This window comes from Emydura macquarii, unplaced genomic scaffold (assembly GCF_026122565.2).
Source record: "Emydura macquarii macquarii isolate MOO-44397 ecotype Brisbane River unplaced genomic scaffold, CSIRO-AGI_Emac_v2 contig_2890, whole genome shotgun sequence".
In the NCBI taxonomy this organism is placed as follows: Eukaryota; Metazoa; Chordata; order Testudines; family Chelidae; genus Emydura; species Emydura macquarii.
This window is the reverse complement of record NW_027133027.1, coordinates 3,447,873-3,459,813: the sequence shown is the minus strand read 5'-3', so window position 1 is coordinate 3,459,813 and position 11,941 is coordinate 3,447,873.

Sequence of the window (11,941 nt, the reverse complement as noted above, 5' to 3'; positions counted from 1 at the left end):
CTTTATTCAGCTAGTTCATCCAAACTGTTTGGGAATTGAAAAAAAACAGAAAAGCTTGGAAAAAGAAAACAATCTAGCTATGAAAACACCTCTACTATTTCTAAAATCGTGAAAGACATGGTGACCAGAAACATTTAGTTCAGTTCTCTAACTGCAAAGAAAGAGAATTCCTTTTGTAGAGCTAGGAGAGGGTTTTTTTTGGGGGAGGTGTGGCACTGAAACATAAATTGGTGTCAACTTCAAATAGTTTCAGCTGAGGAAAAGAAAATTTGAAAGGGGTTTGTTTCAGCTATCAAACAAAAGGGTCAATTGTGTACTCACCTCTATTCCTTTAATCAATTGAAATACAAAACATTTTTTGATTAAACTAATTTAGCTGTTGGATATTTTTTTATAACATTGTGTTGAACTTTTTATAATGTGCTGTTTTAGTTCATTAACAATTTCCATCCACCTAGAGCTTGATACAAATCATTCACTGTTTAAGAACATGAATTAATATTCTTTATATCCTCTTGGTTAGCAAAAAAGCAGCAAATTAACTGTAAATGCAGGTCAGCATGTTAAGGGCTACCAGCCAACTGGGGTAGAGAAAGCTCTTTAAAAAGAAGTGAAAATGCAAAACAAGTAAAATTGATCGACTTACAGTGTTTCGTGCTTGATGCTTCAAATAATCCATGTTGCTAAAAGGATTTTTGGAACAAAAGTGCAACTATGAATATAGAAAAAGCTTTTCTTAATTTCATATAAATATAACAGTATTTCAGGCAGGCTTTAAACATGGGCCAGAGATAGCACATCCCAACTTTAGAGATACTTAAATAAGACAACATACTTCGCAGTTGCAAAATTCAGGTCTTACCCTTTCAGTGAGTGGCCAGTAGGGCTTGGGATCATCCCAGATAGATTGCTTTCAATTTGCAGGTAGCATGAGTGTGCCTCGTGCCCTGCTCATTGTTTTGGTAGAAAGGCTGTCCTCTAAGCATACATCTCTAACCCACCTAGTGTGAGGCCTGATATGTTCCACCTGGAATCATGGAACAGAAAGACACCAGCAAGGGCTAGCCTACACTTAAAACTTAGGGCAGCACATATGTATCTGGACTGTAAGCTCTCCAGCTGCCATGGTACTGTCCACACAAGCACTTATGCTAGCAAAACTTGCGTCGCTCAGGGGTGTGTTTTTTTCCCCATACCCCCGAGCGACACAAGTTTTGCTGGCATAAGTGCTAGTGTAGACAAGGCCTAAATTTTTACATCCAAGTTTGTTCCTATAGTCTTTCCCCTTGCTTGTCGTTCAGGGCTTCGTTACACCCGAACAACAAATAAATCCTTTGTGTTAAAATGGAATCTAGCAGCACTTTGAAGTATCTCACAAGCAAAGCACGCTGTGGAACTCTTACTGTAAAAGGTCCAATGGGTTGCACCGATTTAGAGCTATTCTTCCAAAATGGAGCCTTCAGTGAAAGGAAAAGACTGATTCAGTGTTCGTCCAATATTTATAAACAGGGTTGACTGCATAGCTGTTTTTTCATCAACTATAGGTTGCTTGTTCAGAAATAGCCCAGCTTTGTACAGATAAAACTCTTACCCTTTGACAGTCAGGACTCAGTTCTTATGGGAGAAGGGTCATCCTCCCTGCACCACCATTTAAAAAAACCCAAACCATTAAGGGGACCAAGGCATGAATTGTCATTGACCCTCTGACGAGTCCTGCCCATAGATGTTTCACCTGCAAGAAGCCCTCTCTGCACCAGGAAAAGAGGTTATTTCAAAGTGTGTTGGCTAACGTGATTTTGAACAGGATTTTGCACTTCATACACGCAGAACGAGCCATGTTAAGACATGTTACCTGGCTGTGGCTAACTGTAGGGGAGACTCAGGGTTACACACACTTGCCTTTTCTACAGTAGGTGCAAACCCCTGCTTGAAAAAGTTAAGCCTGTTTATAATTAGAACCATTTTCATAGTCTAGAACTAAGTTGAGACGCAAGGAGGGGGAGCGTGTTGTGTGGAAAACTAGCAACGATTCCTCCTGCATTTAAAAAAAAAAGTCCATCAGTATCACTTGATAAACTCCTTTGCCCCCAGTCATTCCCCTGCTCAGCCAAACTTTTGGACTGCAGATTACATTTGGATTTAAAAAAAAAAAAGCATGTTCTGTGCTGAGAAGCCACATTTAATCAGAAGTGCCAATTAATGCATATTGCTTTCAGGTTTGCAGAAGAATGTTCTTTAACTCACTACTTAACAAAAGGCAAACAAAATGCCTTGCTAGGCCAGACATGTCCCAAAAAGCTGCTGTAACAAGCAATACAAATAGTTTTGAATGTTTCATTTTAACAATAGCAATTTTATGTAAACATTGACTGAATCTTCACATGCTGTCCAAAAATCCCTTCCAACACCACTCGTCAGCCAAAAAAAAAAAAAAAAAAATCTGCAAATGTAGTCACATTAAGAGGGAGCAGAACTATTTCTTTCCATTAATGCGTTCTTGATGCTGTGGTGGGCTTGTTAGTTAATCTTTTTTTTTGAGGCAGGAGTGCAGGCAAGTTTTGCCAGAGAACAAGTTGATGCAGCCCCATGCACCTTCCCCCTCCATCTGGTTATGAGCGGTTAGTTTATTTCAGCATTGGACCCAAGCTCTCAAGTTTAGGATACATTTTCAAAATTTTAACTTGGGGATTTTATTCGGTCTATTGGCAAGATGTATGCCTCAGGTCGCAAAGCTTAGCAATGGACGTGAGCTTCTCCATGAGAGTTGTGGGGCTGGGTCAGGCCTGTCTCTCTCTTTTATGCACCAGCTGTGAGTCAGCAGCTACATAAGCAGTTTCACTTTAGTGTCCACAGCTGTGACCCTCCTACTGAAATAAGTGCATGTGCAGTTGGGGGAAAAAATATTGGCCCCTCCCCCCCAAATGGTCTGGTTCACTTGTAACATGGAGAAATTTCTCTGAAGTCAGGGGAATTATGCTGAAAGTGGCTCTGTCAGTCCCTAAACATTTAATGTGTCTCCTGTGGCTCTTTGCAGCAGCTGATATTAAAATGCTGATTTAATTAACAACCAAGCAGGATGCTTTTACTATGTTAGTAACCACTTGGAGTTGATAAAATAATAAATAGTGGGTCAGGCATTGTGCTGTAAAAATAATTACACAAAAGTAAATGAAACAATGACTTCGCACGGCTATGGCTCTTTTGGTAATGTTGAGTGCTAATTTGATTCCTGAGCCACTGAGATCAGCGTAGAAGTGCAAAGGTTTTTGTTGTTGTTGTTGATTATGGAGCTATTAGTTAGTGATGGCACAGTTGATGTGTTGAGCGTCGACCAGGACTAAAGGCCCTGTTTTTTCACACAAATGAGTTATGGGACCGCTTGCTGCCTATTAAATCTATTTGTTTATTTTTTAAAATAAAGCAATTTGTTACCGTGACAAAAGATGGTTTTTATGTGTGTTCCCTTGATCAAGTTTCACTGCAACCCCACTAATGCATATACAGGGGGCCGCTGCGTCCGACCATGAAAAATGTAATGACCAATAGTTAACTAACTCAAAGAGGTAGCCACTGGAGCTGACCAGTTCTTTTAGCTGCTTCCTGAACTATGTGTCAGTTCACCAGCTCAGCTCAACAGAGCCCTCATGAACCAGAGAAGAAGAGTGGCAGACAAAGGAGGGGTTGAGAGTGCAGAGACATGGGGGGGTGTATGAATGTAAGCAAGGTTATGAGGGATTGATGGAGCTGAACAGAGATGTAGTGAGAGAACTGGGGGAATCCCTGTTAATGGCTGGATAGATTGGTTGCAGGGGGGGGGGGGGGGGAATCCAAAGAGGACAAGGAAGAGGGGCTGCATCAAAAAGCAGGGGAAGAGTACCAGGAGGGAGGCAAGGGACCATTTCTGCTCCCTCACACACATCCTGTTCTTTCCCCTGATGGTTCATCCCTACTGGAAATGCACTCCAGTCCAGCTACACACATCCTTGGGGAAAATAACCCCCAGCTGTGCTTCATCAAATTGGAATTAGTCACTGAACTACAGGTAATGATCGCTGATTAGCAACTGGGCCAGAAGAACTAAGCTGGTAGCAGCATTTTTATTTGTGGTGTGAGCAGCGGTGGAGGGGCCCATAGCTGAAAGATTGTTAAAGCTCATGGAGGGCTACCACCTGTGTTCCTCCAGCCTATGTTTCAGGAAGGGATCCAGCTGCACTTTCTCAGAGACATCTTGCAGCTGAAGTGGAGGACATTTCATAGGGCCCAGGCGGGAGTGTTAAGACACCTTCAGTTCTACACTGTGGTGTTGAATGTGTGTAAATACAGGCCTGGGCTGTGCTAGGCAATGTGCTGCTGGCCTACCTGCTTGAACATGGACATTCAAAAGCAATTTGGAGTCCTTTCAGGTGAAGGGTGCTAAGTACATGTAGTGGAGCACAGGAGTAATAGTAGTAGCTTGGAGCCAGGCTAAATTTGGCCCCCAGCATATAGGATTAGCTTTGTGATCACATTTTCTGTTAGACAAGAAACACTAAATCAGCTGATTTCCCCCCTCCCCCAGCTTGAAACTGAAATCATTGTCCTCTAATGAAATGCAATGGAAAAGAGCTGGGGTTATATCCCCAAGTGTCCCACCTCTGTTTATTTGGGCCTTAGACAGACGACTGACAGGCCAGTGGGATGCACCTATTCAGAGGTGTGCGCAGCACATTTAATTAGGGTGTGCACCCAAGCAATTTTCAGGCACACCCAGCCCACCCCATACGCACGCCTATCATTTGCCAGCCTTATGTACTGCATGGATTGCTAGAAGCATCCTCTTACCCGCCGCCGAAAAAACTGCCAGGGTCCTTCTTTTCTGCGGCAGCTCACGTCGCATTAGGGTTTTGTCTAGCCCTGCATTAGGGTGGGCCTGGCCACACCCAGCACACCCCGTACGCCTGCCTCTGCACCTATTCCTGCTAAGGCTTGTCAGCTGAAGTCAGGGGTGTAAGCCAGGTCAGCCTTTACTTGCAAGAAGAGAGATGCCTTCCACAATTATCGCCCAATAGTTAGATGTGAAAAAAAACCTCCTTTCAAACCCCTGTCAGGTCCCCTTTGGGGCAGCAACTTAAACCCAGTTCTCACCCATGGCAGGTGAGTGCCCTAACCACCAGGGTGAAGATATTCAGGGGTGAACCTCTCTCAGACGGTCCTGTCACATCTGCTGTTGTGGCCAGGCAATTCGGAGAACACTTGGCTCTTGCACCAACGTGCGCACACCAGCCAGATAGCTCAGTTCCACATTTGCTTGCCCACTGGTGCTCTTTAGGTTAGGGGAGCTCTGAGCAGGATTCCCGGGTTGGGCCCTGCAGCCAAGATCAGTGGAGGAATGCCTAGTTGGAGAATCCGATCAGAGCTTTGGCATAAGCCAGCATTGTGAGCAGCTCATTCACTGCCTGAGTCTTGATACTGTCCCACAGTTTCATGCATGCCCACTGGCAGAAATTTAGATGCCTATGAGGATTTAGGTACTTAAATGATTAGGCAGCAGCTGAGCAGTGGTTTGGTCAGTGGGGCACCTACTTCAGGCACTTAAGTCCCTTTGTAAATCTGGTCCCTACTTTGTGCCTCCGTTTCCCCTGTGAGAAACAAATCTTATAGTAATATCCCCAGTACAGGGTTCATTCATTCATGTGTGTAAAGCTGTAGGAGCTCATCAGATGGCAGGTACTGTGTAAATGCACATTATGCTTCATGTAGGGTGACCATATTTCCCAAAGGGAAAAACTGCCTGGGGCTCACCCAAGCCCAACCCTCATGTGGGGATGGCCTGAGCTGGCACCCCCCACAGGGCTGGCCAGAGCTGCCTGGCATTACCTCCTGCCCCCACCTTCCAACATTCCTCCACACCCCACTAGCGGGGCTGCGTCTCACCTTTTTTTTTGGGCAAAACAGGGCATTTGTGCTGTTGGCAAAAGCAAAGGGGTCAAAAGCCCAGTTTTACCAAAAGAGTCGGGCTGTCTGGGACAGGGCTTAAAAAAAGGGACTGCCCTGGCCAAAATGGGATGCTACCCAAGCATTTTGCAGTGTAGTTGTTGCAGGTGGAACTATGGAAGTGTTAGCTTTGTTGGTTACACTGAAACCTGTAATGTTTACATACCACACACAACCCCACTCTAAGCAGACACCATTTCCTCTGCTTTCCCCTTCTTACATCTGGCAAACACCGTAGGTCCCTCAGCCCTTAGGTCTATGAAGGGAGAATTGTTAGAGTGTCTCAAGGTAGGCTGCTGCTCCACACCAGATGATAATGCTGTTCCCAAACTGGCCAGCAGAGTGTACCTTTCAATGCAGAAGTAGAACTCCCTTCCCCAAGGCACAGCAAGATTGCAGTCCAGACTATGCTACACTTAAGATTGAGATGAACTTTAAAGCTTGACTGTAAGTACCATACAATCCACATTTGTGCTCGCACTGCCTTGAAATTCAGGGTGCTTCTTAGTGGCCCGGGGACGGAGATAGTCTCTCCCCTCCCACAAACCCAGGCTTTAAGTTTACAGATTCTACCAACCTCGTGTGCAGACCTGGCTTCTAAAGTGCTAACAACTTAATGGGCCAGGAAGGGAAGGGGGAGCTGGAAATTGTAGCGATGGGGGCCCGTATGTTGCAGGGGATGTGGGGGGAGGAGAGAAATACACAAGTCTTCGCTCATTTGCTTAAAATTACTGTAGCCAGCATGTAATGAGTGTCAAGTTCGTAGGACACAGAAATCTCAGACATGGTTTCTCACTGGCCCTGTCTGGAGGGTGTAGTTACTAACATTTCAAACACACAACCATTATCCCTATTCCACAATAGCAACGTGCATTGCCCAAGGGAATGGAGAGGGAGGCAGCACACTTGGGATTTGCAGAGGAACCATGTAGCCTAGTGGAGAGAATAGTGGACTGGGACTCTGGGGTCTATTCCTAAAGCTGCCTGAGGCCTGCTGGGTGACTTTGGCCAAGTCATTTTACTTTTATGGCTCAGCTTCCCCAGCCATATAATGGAGTTAATGATGTTTCTGTAGTTGAGATCAGCTGATGACTCTTACACAGTGGTTTTCAAGTGTCAGTTACCTGGACACAGTAGCATCTCAGCAGCACACCTAGGTGATAATTACATCTGTCTAAAGACTAATTCCTACCAATACTTCTTGTTCAAGAAGCTAGGAAATTCACTGACCAAGTTCAAGTTGCCCAGTGGTATATCATGTCTGTCCAGAACATTGAGTTCAGCAACAATCCCAGACTTGGGAAAACCAGAAAATAAAGAGGTGAAGGTATTTCAAAGTGTCTGAGAAATAGGTGCTAGAGTTGAGGTACATACCCCACAACCTTCCCTCTGCCCTCGCTGAGCAATGCCCCAATACACCCATAACACACTCACTTTGTCTTTGCCCTGTACTAAACAGGAGCTACCTACACCTGTCCGAAACTCAAACACTTTGTCTGCTTGACAGAAAAAGAAAGGCCACCAGATCTGCTAAATTTTACAACCCCTTTTTCCTTTAAAGCGCACAATGCCATCCAGCACTATTTTCCACTTCCCTTTCATTGAACTGAGACCATACTCATTTCCCATCTAACCACTATCTCCATGGCAAAAAGACGCCTCTGCCCCTCTGCTGACACAGCCTAGACAATGCAGTGCTGAAACAAGGCATCTCTTAAGGTACGCATGCACCTCTTTTTTTTTTTTTTTTTTTTTTTTTGTGGATACCACACCTAGGGATCAGGGAGAAGGAGTCACACATCCCCCCCCCAGGTCACCTTAGATCACTCTCCGTTCTTCCAAACTGCTCCAACCAATTCCTCCTCCATTCAGTACAGCTACACCTAACAGTGAATGCAGCTGGACAGCAAGCAGATAATTGCCATGGGCTATTGCTGGCTCCAGGAATGCAGAGTTAATGTACATGCCCACACAATCTTAACTCCCTAATTCCTGGTGCTCAGTTTTGCTGAACTCCATCGTAGAACTGTGGGGTTAGAAGGGACCACAAGAATCATCTAGTGTAACTTGCCAAACTGCAGGATTTGTGGTGTCTAAACCACAGAAGACAGACAGCGATCCAGCCTCCTTTTGAAAACTTCCAGTGAAGGAGATTCCATAACTTCCCTAGGCAGTTTGTTTCATTGTTCTACTGTTCTCACAGTTAGGAAGTTTTTCCTGCAATTTCATCTAAATCTATTAAGGTGTAGTTTGAACCGATTGTCCTGCCCCTGTGGCAAGAGAACAATTTTTCTCCATCTTTTTTATGGCAGTCTTTCAAGGATTTTAAGACCACTATCATGTGTCCCTCCCCCCTCAATCTCCTCTTTTCCAGACTAAACACACACAGTTTCTTCAGCCTTTGCTCATATGACTTGTATTCCTCCCTTTTATCATCCTTGTTGCTCTCCTCTGGATCCCTTCCAGTTTCTCTACAGCTTTTCTATACATGCTGGCTGCTAGTTATTACACTTTCATCCTCCAGCTATTCGCAAACTGAATGTTCTAGTAGCTTCTCAGTTATTGAGGTTCGGCTGACTAGTGTATAGTTCCCCAGCTCCTCCTTTCCCCCCTTTTTAAAGATGGGCACTGCGTTGTCCCAGAAAGCCAGAGAAGGGCTCTCTCTGGTCATCCATGAGTTTGCAAATATTATTGCCACTGGCTCCAAGATTTTTTTCAGCTAATTCCTTCAGCACTCTGGGGTGAACAACAGCAGGCCCTGCTGACTTGAATTCATTCAAATTAAGCAGAAGATCGCTGATGTGCTTTTTTACTTATCCTGATCTGCATCCCTTTCCTTTTGTTGTCTAGGATAACATTGTTGTCAAATAAAAAAACCAACATGGCTGGACAATTAACAAAGTAGGCATTGAGCAGCTCTGCCTTCTTATCTTCCATTACCAGCTCACCTTCACCACTGAACAGCAGACCCACACCATCCCGGATCTTTCTTCTTTGTCTGACATATTTGGAGAAGCCCTTCTTGTTGTTTCTAATATTTCTTGCCGGTTGTAACTCATTCTTTGCCTTGGCTTTTCGGGTGTCACTGGGTAACCTTAGCTCTACATTAACCAAGTTATTTTGTCAGTGAATTTCCAAGTGTTGTGGGTAAGAGTTAGTGGCCTTTTAGTACTCCTGGGGGAACTCTGTGCCACTGTGCATGCACAGAACTCATATCCCCTGCAGATTTCTTTGCTTCCCTGCAGAAAAATGGCTTTTGGCAGGGAAGCAAAGGAAAACCTCAACAGTGGTCACGTGCCCCTCCTCAGCAGTGCAGACATGCCATTTTGGGTGCCCAGAGCAGCTAGTGGAGTGGTAAGTCACTGGGGGTGGGGATTGGAGATGCCCTGGCTGGTGGTTCCTACCCTGCACCGGGATTAGCAGCTAGTTCCAGCTGGGCCAGGGAGGACAGGACTTCCTCTTTCCCTGTAAGCAGCAGCCAGGATGGGGTCAGACCTACCCACAGAAATCCAGCTGCAGGAAACGCCATACCTCCTCCCCCCACTTCCTGCCCCCATTGCTTCTCAGTCACAGGGGGAGGGCTCACTGTATAGAGAGCTCCCCCTCCCTCCCCCCATCTGCCCAATCTCTATGTATCTGGCCACCCCTATACCCATACCCACCAAGCCTCACCCCCTGCACCCAGAACCTCTGCACCTGAACCCCCATCCTGCCAAGCCTCACCCCTGCATCCTGACCCCCCCAGCACCCACATCCCCCACTGAGCTCCCCACATCCAGACCCCTGCTGCTGAGCCCCGACCACCTTCACCTGGACCCCCAATGAGCCACCTGCACCCAGCTTGCCCCACACAGAACCATCTCACCCCACACCTGGATCCTACCACACTTGGATCCTGCTGAGCTGAGCCGAGCCTGCCTGCCCACACCTGATGCGGAGGGACAGGGCCCCAGACTGTTTCTAGAGCAGACCCTGCCTTTGCACTGTGTCAAGGTCGGTTGCAGCCTCACTGCAGAGTCCTGTCCTGGGAGTGGGAGGGCCGCAGGGTGATCTCCCACCTCTGTGCATGGCCTGTGCTTCCCCCTGCCATGGTGGAGCTTCCACATTTATTTATTGACCAATAAAATTTGCAGAATTTTAAAATATTGGGCACAGAATTCCCTCGGGAGTAATTTAGGCAGCTATAAATGATTATGTAGGGTGGCCACTGTGGCCAGATAATGATAATACCTAGCTTTTACATAGTGCTTTTCATCAGGAGATCTCGAAGCACGTTACCAAGGAGAGAAACATCAGTATCCCCATTGTACAGATGGGGAAAATGAGGCATATTGGCCAAGTCATGTCATCTAAGACACCCAACAGGCCTGTAGCAGAGGTGGGAAGAGAGACCAGGCCCAGTCCACTTATCTCCAGCAGGCCACATGGTTGTTATGTGATTACTAAATGCCCCCACCCCCTATAAGATGTTGATAACATGGAGTGGGGATAATGATCATGCCTTGAAGTGAGTAAGTGAGAAAAATCTCAGACATGGTCTCTGTCTCAAAACTTCACACGAATTACATGCTTAAAGTGACTCGAGCTATCATGTGAGAAAAGGCTATTGTTTCTCTCCCACACCCTCTGCCACATATCACTCTTCCCTTCCTGTCCCATCAGCACATTAGAAACCAGTTGTGCATGAAAAGTTTTTAGAAGCTGAACTTTAAGAGCGAGCTGTAGCTCAAGAATCCCACTCAACTGTCCCCCAATTTGGATTGCTAACTCTGCCATGTGCCCCCAAGAGGCACACTGAGTTTCAAGGGAATCCGAGTAACCCTGCAGGACTTAGCTGAGCTTTAACAGAAAGCAAGTCTTAACCTCATCTCAGGCAGAGGTTGGTGCCCTGCTATTATGAAGTTAATCATCAGCAATGGATTTGCTACACCCAGATCCACAGCACAGGAGTTGCAGAGATATGAAGGGGCCCATTCCATCACCACACAGTGAGAGAACCTCATTTGAAAGGGAGCACCCCATGGAAATGAATACAGCCTGAAACAGCAGCAGCTGAGACCTGGGAGCTCCTTCCTTCCTTCCTTCCCAGCAGGTGTGCTCATGCTTTCAGTGAGTACCTGAAAGCCCGTGATGAGACGGGGCATGCTTGATGCACAACTCCTCACACCAGTGTGTTCTCTTGGTGCATGTGCCAAGCCTGCCTCTTCTCAGCTGCCCACCTAGAAGGGTTCACGTGGAGACAGGGAGAGGGGCTGTAGTCCACCTCAAGGGACAAATCCCCCCCCATCCCAGGAGAGCATGCTCAGGGAGGAAGGCTCAGACACCCACTAAAGGGGTATGGCTGACCCTGATCTTGATACACATGTGGGACGGGAGAATGAGGCAGACAGGTGCCTCCCACCCCAATCCCTCCCACTTACCCTGGCACCCATCTGTATGTCTCCCCCTACCCCAGTATCTCATCCTTCTCTAATCCCCACCTCCTTCCCCTGACCTGAGCTACCCCTCCCCCCAACACCACTTCACTCCTTTGTCATACATCCCCTGCCCCCCCACCTTGCTGCAGCCCCCAAGCCCTTCCCAGCCAGCATTCACATTTAAAAACAAAGTTTTGTATAAGAGCCTGAGCCGCTTCTGAATTTTCTGCTGCACTCAGATTACATTTTCCACCCACATAAAAAAAAAAAAAAAAAATCCTTTGCCAGAGGCAGACTGCGGCAGAAGTCTGACAAATTTCGGACATATCTGCTAACAACCCTCTTGGTTTGCCAGGCTACACATGCCCAGCATAATCAGTTTGGCACAAGAGCCCTAGGACTTTTAGGCATGCACTTAAATTGAGACACAGACTCTTGAACTAATACTGTTCTGAATTTTGCTTCCCAAAAGACACGTGGGTGCCAGTCACTCTCTAGGAAGAGCATTTGCCTGACCGAGTCCCTGGAGCAATGCTGCCTGGAGGGGGAGG